The 8040-nt window shown below is 42.1% G+C and overlaps 1 long non-coding RNA gene across 1 annotated transcript; it reads right to left on the bottom strand.

Annotated features, from left to right (window-relative positions):
- Positions 1 to 2278: 2278 nt before the first annotated feature.
- Positions 2279 to 7781, bottom strand: LOC109945563 (uncharacterized). Its single transcript, XR_002268793.2, has 2 exons — positions 7509 to 7781; positions 2279 to 6315 (listed from the first exon to the last, which is right to left on the bottom strand). It is a non-coding gene; the product is annotated as an uncharacterized lncRNA (long non-coding RNA).
- Between the last annotated feature and the right edge of the window lie 259 nt (positions 7782 to 8040).

The raw sequence follows: 8040 nt of genomic DNA, 5'->3' as shown, positions 1-8040 counted from the left end.
CAATTAAAGAAAAGATTGATGTCACCACCAGTGTTGGTTATGCCGGATCTACAGAAGGGATTTGACATTTATTGTGATGCATGTGGCCAAGGATTGGGATGTGTGCTCATGCAAGAAGGACATGTGATCGTCTATGCGTCTCGTCAGTTGCGGAAACATGAATTGAACTACCCCACTCATGACATAGAACTGGCAGCCGTTGTGCATGCGCTTAAGATTTGGAGACATTACATTATGGGAACTAAGTGCCAAGTATACACGGATCATAAGAGTTTGAAGTACATATTTACTCAGAAGGGTCTCAACCTTAGGCAACGTCGTTGGTTGGAGCTCATTAAGGATTACGATTTAGAGATTCACTATCACCCGGGCAAGGCGAATTTGGTTGTAGATGCCTTGAGTCGGAAGGAGCACGTTCACTCCACTATTGTTGTCCAGCTACCCGATGAATTAGCAAAATATTTTGAGAGACTCAACCTAGGAATTGTTACCCATACGAAAGGAGTTACCATTGAATTGGAACCTACCTTGGAGCCAGAAATTCGTAAAGGTCAAGTGGGTGATGCTAAAATACAAGAGATTAAGGATCTTATTACGGAAGGTAGAGGTCCAGAATTCATGGAGGATGAACAAGGCACTGTATGGTTCAAGGATCGGATATGTGTTCCGGAGATAGATAGCCTTCGTGAGACTATATTAAAGGAAGCCCATGATTCTGATTACTCTATCCACCCTAGTAGTACTAAGATGTATCAGAATTTAAAGCAAAAGTACTGGTGGTATGGACTGAAAAGAGATGTTGCTGCACATGTGGCTAAGTGTGATGTGTGTCAAAGAGTTAAGGCCGAACATCAAAGACCAGCTGGACTACTGCACCCGCTTAAGATTCCCGAGTGGAAATGGGAAGAAATTGGTATGGATTTTATTGTTGGACTACCCCGCACTCCTGCTGGGTATGACTCTATTTGGGTAATTGTGGACAGATTGACAAAAGTGGCTCATTTCATACCAGTGAGGACTAATTACATGGGAGCCAAGCTAGCAGAATTGTATATGACTCGGATAGTTTGTCTACATGGAGTGCCTAAGAAGATCGTGTCTGATCGAGGATCACAGTTTACTTCTTGGTTTTGGAAGAAGTTGCATGAGAGCTTGGATACACAATTGAATTTTAGTTTGGCCTACCATCCTTAGACCGATGGGCAGACCAAGAGGACTAACCAACTGCTGGAGGATATGTTAAGAGCTTGTGCTCTTAAACATGGTGGAAGTTGGGATAAGAGCTTACCGTATGCGGAGTTCTCTTATAATAATAGCTACCAGCCCAGTTTGAAGATGTCACCATTTGAAGCTCTATATGGTAGGAAGTGCAGGACTCCACTATATTGGGATCAGACTGGAGAAAGACAGTTCTTTGGGCCTAAACTTATACAGGAGGCAAAAGAACAAGTGAGGATGATAAGAGAGAATTTGAGAATTGCACAATCAAGACAAAAGAGCTATGTTGGTACCCGGAGAAGACTACTGGAGTTTAAGGAGGGTGATCACGTGTATCTGAAGGTGTCACCAATCCGGGGTATGATGAGATTTAAAGTTAAAGGAAAGTTGTCCCCTCGCTTCATTGGACCTTTCTTGATCTTAAAGCGAGTGGGAGAAGTTGCATATCAACTAGAACTACCCGATCACCTGTCAGATGTACATGATGTCTTTCACGTGTCCCAACTAAAGAAGTGTCTCAGGGTACCTGAGGAGCAGCTACCAATGGAGGACCTTAGTGTTCAAGATGACCTGACTTATGCTGAGTACCCTATCAAGATTCTTGACACTTTGACTCGAGTTACAAGAAATAAGGTGATAAAGATGTGCAAAGTACAATGGAGTCACCATGGAGAAGATGAAGCTACTTGGGAGAGAGAAGAAGAGCTTCGCATAGATTTTCCCCATCTTTTCAATAGTCCTTCCTAAATCTCGAGGACGAGATTTCTGTTAAGGGGGTAGGATTTGTAATACCCACTTTGTAAAAAAATCTAAAAGGAGAATAATCATATTCCTTTGAATACATGTGTGCCATCTCTAATTATCATCACATGTGACCACTCATGTTAAAAAAAATGAGTAAATCCTTAATAAGACACAAATAAACTATTGCATCATATTGGATTCTTGGTTGTTTGTGCATTTAAAACAATGGTATCATGGATAAAAAATATATTATAACTAGTAGAGTGTTCGTGCGTTGCGACGGTGCATAATCATATTTGATGAATGACCTTAACAATTCATTATCATATCATGATATCATGGCTACTATACACAATATTCACATGGAAGTAAATGGAGTTACAAGAATGAATATAGAAAGTAACATAGGAGCAATTCAGATATTCTTAGTTACAATAACACATTTTTCTACAAGTTGGTCAGGCTAAATTTATTTTGTCTGTACTATAACTTAGCAACAGATATATAATTTAGTACATGGTCACAATTAGGAACCTACCCTCTATAGCCTGAGCATGTAATGCAAATATGTCAAGTACTGGGGCAGTTGCAACATAGCTATAGCAGCATAAGGTACTTAAGCTGTAACAAGATAGGTCTTGAAAACATCTCAAAAGCACTGAACATTCTTAAGCGGAGGTGCCAGAGGAAGCCTTGGCGGTTGGATCTGCTCTTGGCCAAGCTCTCGTTGTGGCGGTCTCTATTCCTTCAGCCTATGGGAAGAAGCTTTTGGTACTCGACAACCTCAGACTTCTCTTCTTGGCAATCTTCTTGTCAATGATTCTAGTGTGCTTCCTCTGAAGGGTCAAGGGTTCACAATCCACTGGATCTTAGGTGCCTTGCTCACCTTGCCTACAAAGCAAATAGGTTAGCTTAAAAAACTTCAGAAATCAATGGCTCATTGTCATGAATCCTATTCCTAAGATACTTGAGGATAGAAGAGTAAATAACCAAGACATTTATCCAACAGATAACAAGCACAGAGTACTAATAGAAGAGTAAATAACCAAGATATTTATCCAACACATAACTGATTCTAAGATACTTGAGGATCTCCATATTAAGTGAGCATAACATATAAACAATCTGCTTTTTGTTACATGGGTCTAATGGTTTATAAAATGCAAACAAGAAAAAAGTGTGAACCGCATATTGCTCATGTGTTTTTCAGTTATAAGATGTGTAGACCCTGAGTTCCTGGCCTGAAGAAAACAAGTCTGTTAGATATTTTGGAAAAAAATTCTGATAACCGCATATTGTCAAAACTAAGTTTTTTTATTTATCTACTAATAACCAACACATAATCATGCAGTCTATAAGAGAAACAAGTTAAGAATGGAGAATTTCAAAGGGAAACTCATAATTTGAAGTAGCTAGATGTTACTAATCAGCTTTATATTCTTCCCATTTTCCATACCCAGCCCAAAGTCAAATAAAGGGAAACTAATTAGAAGGTCTACATTCTTCACATACTTGGTACTTGCCATCAATGTCCAGTTCTAGCCCCATGTTTTCTATCCTCGAAAAGAAAACTAATACTCCATACACCAAAATATAAAGAATAACCAAGTGACTTTGTTACTTGATCTGCATTCTTACAGGAGTAGAATGGAGAATGACTCTAAGGAGTCTAAGAATAGTTTGTGTCTCTCCTATTCCTGGAGGACCCAACAAAAAACAGATAAAACATAAAAGAAATAACATAATCAGTACATTGCACATTACTCTTAAATGGTGTATGTGTTCAATCTGCATATCATTCAAAAGATAAGCATATAGCCAAGACAGCTCATGTATATGCAATACTTTCATATAACTAACTAAGACAGGTAAACAATAACAATGTAAATTAATAGTGGTAAAAAATAACAAACCTGAATAAGAACAAAGGATCTGTGTGAAAGATCCGCCTAGATAAAAATGCAGTAACTATTAGAACCGTAGCTTTTAAAAATATTAGGAACACAATACTAATATCTAAAGCATAGTCAATATCACACATGCATCAGAACCTATTGTTTCATAGAAGAAAAATAGGGTCTCGTCATACTAACTGATTTTTTCCATGATGGTCTTTGAACTAAAGAAATAATCTGACTTGCCTCTCATAATGGTTTATCCAGTATCCATCATGATGTGATAGGTTTGATCCCCATCCATACTGAGATGCAGGGTGATGAATCCAACGAAATAAGATTATGGTAGTATCATATAAACCACAAGAGCTAGCAGATATTCAGAGCTCCCATGAGCCCACACGATTTATCCAGTATCCATCAGACACCTTCATTTTTTCCACGAGTACCTTCTTCTTGAGTTCCTCATAGCCTTTTACCTACAAAAGGATTGGAATTGATATCATAGAAGGTGGAAAATATGGAAATGAGCCAGCAATCACCTGAAAAGCAGAAATATCTAAACACTCGAAAATTAAGGAAAGGCTTACAGTGTCCTCGCACGAAATTAACATGGACAGAAGAAACTTGTGTGCGGTGAGAGATCGAGTAATTAAGATAGTAATTTCTACATGCCTCACAATACCACACTATAAAACTAAAATTTTCTAGTCATGCCAGTAGCTTGGCGAGGAGTCTTACTGGAAGCGAAGTGCTTGGCCTGGACTGCGTCAGTGATGATGAAGAACTCCTAGATCTCTTGTGTTGGTGGCACAATCAGCTTTGCAGCCAGCGTTGCCAATCTCCTTCACCACCAGATCTGAATCTAGATCACTAAGCTCGCCCTTCGTCTCCCTCCTAAATTTTCCAAAAAAAACAAGAGCAAAATGATGTGGTTATCGATAGTCAAAATAAGTTAGATCTTTTTTAGGAGTAGAGAAATGCAGCTTAGCATATACGAATGTAAAAGAAATAGGTAGAGTGATTACATGGTTGGCAGAGAGCAATTCTATAATATATGAAGTATAATCTCCAAGGAATTGAAAGTAGTTTAGCATGGGATTCAAGACTGCACTTGTCCACTTGTCTATACTTGTGAGAGAGCAAAAAGTAGTTGTATTAAAAAACAAGGTATTTCCTAAAGCAGATCTCCCAAATATTTCTTGTTATCCTATCCCAATGCAAGGATGTTGATTGCTCTATTCAATCACAACATTATAAATTTGAAATGCGCAAAATCAATTAAGCTCACTGTCAGCATATTTGGATCTGTCTCCTGTAATGTGCCAAATGAAGGTGTGCTTGAAGATCTAAAACCCGAAGTAGTACAACTCACACCAAATGTTGTAGTTCCCCTGTGTACCGAGAAATCAAATCAATACGACTGTCAATATATAGCTCTGAATCCAGTCAGAGGTTAATTAAATCTGAAAAGGGAATGAAGAGACCTAATAAATATCAGAATTTCAGATGTTGTAACAATGCAGATTTGTAATTTCACAAAAAGAACATATAGCATAACTAAATTTGAATTAGTAGGTTTGTCAGGCAGACTGAATAGCCAACAGACAACAATTACATCATCAGACAATTTAGGCCTAGCACAGCATGACAACTAAATATGGTCAGCTCTGCCAACTCCAACAGTTCACACATCTAAGTAGCAATGCAAATCAGGATATGCCATAGTACAAAGACTAAATACACACATATATATTTAGTGCATTCACAAGTTGTCAACTGGAACACATTTTCTTATCTAAACATAGCAGCATATCCATAGTGTCCACTTACAGACACGAGGACTTCATCTGGAAAATCTAGCTTCACCTGCATATTGCACAGAGCATGAACAACTTTATCAAACAGACATCAAAACTGGTTTGGAATCATGAGCTTCTTCATCAACACACAAGCAATGTTTGGATTAGAATAGAGATCCAATTAGGTTTGTCGAGTACAAACTCGATGCAGCTTGAGTAAACCAGATCAACAAGATTACATGTCATTTTAAAAAATACAAATGTTTCAGGGATAATTTTGTGAAGTATACCTTATCTGTTTCATAGCCTCCATCAGTACCTCCTTTCATATTGTATTCATATAGTTATGTTGATTAATGAGTGCTGTCATATTCATATAGCAGCAACTCCTCCTAGACCATAAAAATCCATGAGCTAACTAACAAGAAAAAATGTGCCTCAGTCATTGAGATGTTCCCCTCCATCTGCCAAGACTAATTTCTATGACCCCTTTTCTTTCCTCATTGAATTAATAGAGAGTAGATCTGCATATGGTGCGTTGGTGATGTCCTCCAAGCTTGAGAACATGTCATCGCTGACCTCTTCCAAAAGTGGCCCAAACATCGTGATCTAGGAAACATTGTTCCTGGTGGGCATCCGCTCAAACAGCTCCCCTCCTAACAACAGCAAATAAAATTAAGACCAATGCTAACAACATTACAGGAGACAGATCCAAATTTCTGTGTGTATTCTAACAAATCTGAAAAGAAAAAAGTCACTGACCATAACCGTTTGAAGCATCTGCAAAGCTAGTAAAAATGTAGTACAAATTGAAACATTGCATCAAATTAAATCTTTGCATGCTAATAGGAAGAGGGGATTGGACAATAGTGTTTAGTTTGACTGCTTGGGTGTCTCATCTCACATCGTGCACCCCCTCTCATAGGCATCGAACCTCATCGGTGCCCCTGTCTCCTCTTCCTCCTCGAGGCTATGGATCGTGAAGGTGGGGGTGGGGTGAAGACTGAGCATAGGCTAAATGGCTGCTAGCATACCTTATGATTTTGTAGTCGTTGGCTCCATGTGCTCGGCCTCGGTAGACAGGAAGAGGTGCGGAGTAGGTCCAGTGGAGGTCCTCCCTCGCCATCCACGCACCATCCTCGTTGTCCGGTGGATAAACCATGTCTCCATATTGTGAACTCCAAATGCATGGCTAGGCGGGGTCAGTAGAGACGGGGCGTGCTGCAGAGGCAGCAGCACATCCATTGGGTGGGATAGCGCAGGCGCGGCGGCGCTGCACTGGGAGTAGAGGGGGAGGACGGAGGGGTCAACGTTGGGGCGGTGCGGAGGCCACAAATGGAAAGGCAGAGTTGGTAGAGGGGTGCCACGCTCGTTGCCGTCGCTGTCGCGGCCGAGGGAATGGCTTGCGGAGGGGGCATCGGATTTGAGGTGCTCAGGATGGGGAGGCCACGCGGTTGCTGTTCCCTCGCATCACGCTGTAGGGATCTGAGGCGGAGGCGAATGCGGATCTAGGAGCTAGGGTCGGCGTGCGAAGGGAACGGTTTCTGGCGCCGATGACAGGGGCTACGGAGGCGGGGGGCATAGGCGTCGCTTGCGGGGATGGAGAGCGGCGCGCCGACACCGAGATTGGCGGGGGATGGGGGCGAGGGCTCGCTGGCACCGATACCTGGGTAGCCGACCCACACGACACACGGCGTGCGGCTCGCTGGCGCCGACGAGAGGAGGGAGGGGGAAGCGAGCGGTTGGTGCTTGTCGTAACGGCGGGGATGTTGGCGGCGGCGCTACTAAACTTTAGACCCTAGTGTCCATGGTAGAGGCGAGCACAGAGCGAGATGAAATAAACGCGTACCCGAGAGATAGGGAGAGTGATGCCTGGTTCCCGTCGATGCCATGACAAGCGTCGCCCTTGCTCGCGCCGTAGAGAAGAGAGTGCACTTGAAATCCGAGACGGCGGCAAGCGCGTCGGAGAGCGGGGTGGAGGCCGACGCGGAGGCAACAAAGAGGAGGGAGGCGAGCGCGATGGCGGGGACGAGTGCGCGGGCGAGGATGGAAGGAGGGGTGGGAGGAGGATGGAAGGGGCAGGCAAGGCAGTAGGCGGGGATTGCGGGAGGATGGCGTTGATGGCGGCCTCGGCAACGGGCGGTGCTGATATCGCGTACTGGTCCGATCCGATGGCGGGCGTTGATGGCGGAGATCCTCGGCAGAACCGTGCACCAAAAGATTTTGTGAACGTCTACAGTAGCTTCTTATGTAGTAGTAGAGATAAGTAGAAGATTTAGATTAAACCCTAGATTTGAATTTGGGATTTAAATAGAAAAGAAGAAAGAAATATCATGAAACACCAAAATAAATCCATAAATAAATAAATTGACCCCACATTG

The sequence above is a fragment of the Zea mays genome, chromosome 4, assembly GCF_902167145.1.
Source record: "Zea mays cultivar B73 chromosome 4, Zm-B73-REFERENCE-NAM-5.0, whole genome shotgun sequence".
Lineage (NCBI taxonomy): Eukaryota > Viridiplantae > Streptophyta > Magnoliopsida > Poales > Poaceae > Zea > Zea mays.
The sequence above is the reverse complement of the archived record's forward strand: the minus strand, read 5'-3'. Positions and strand labels throughout refer to the sequence as shown.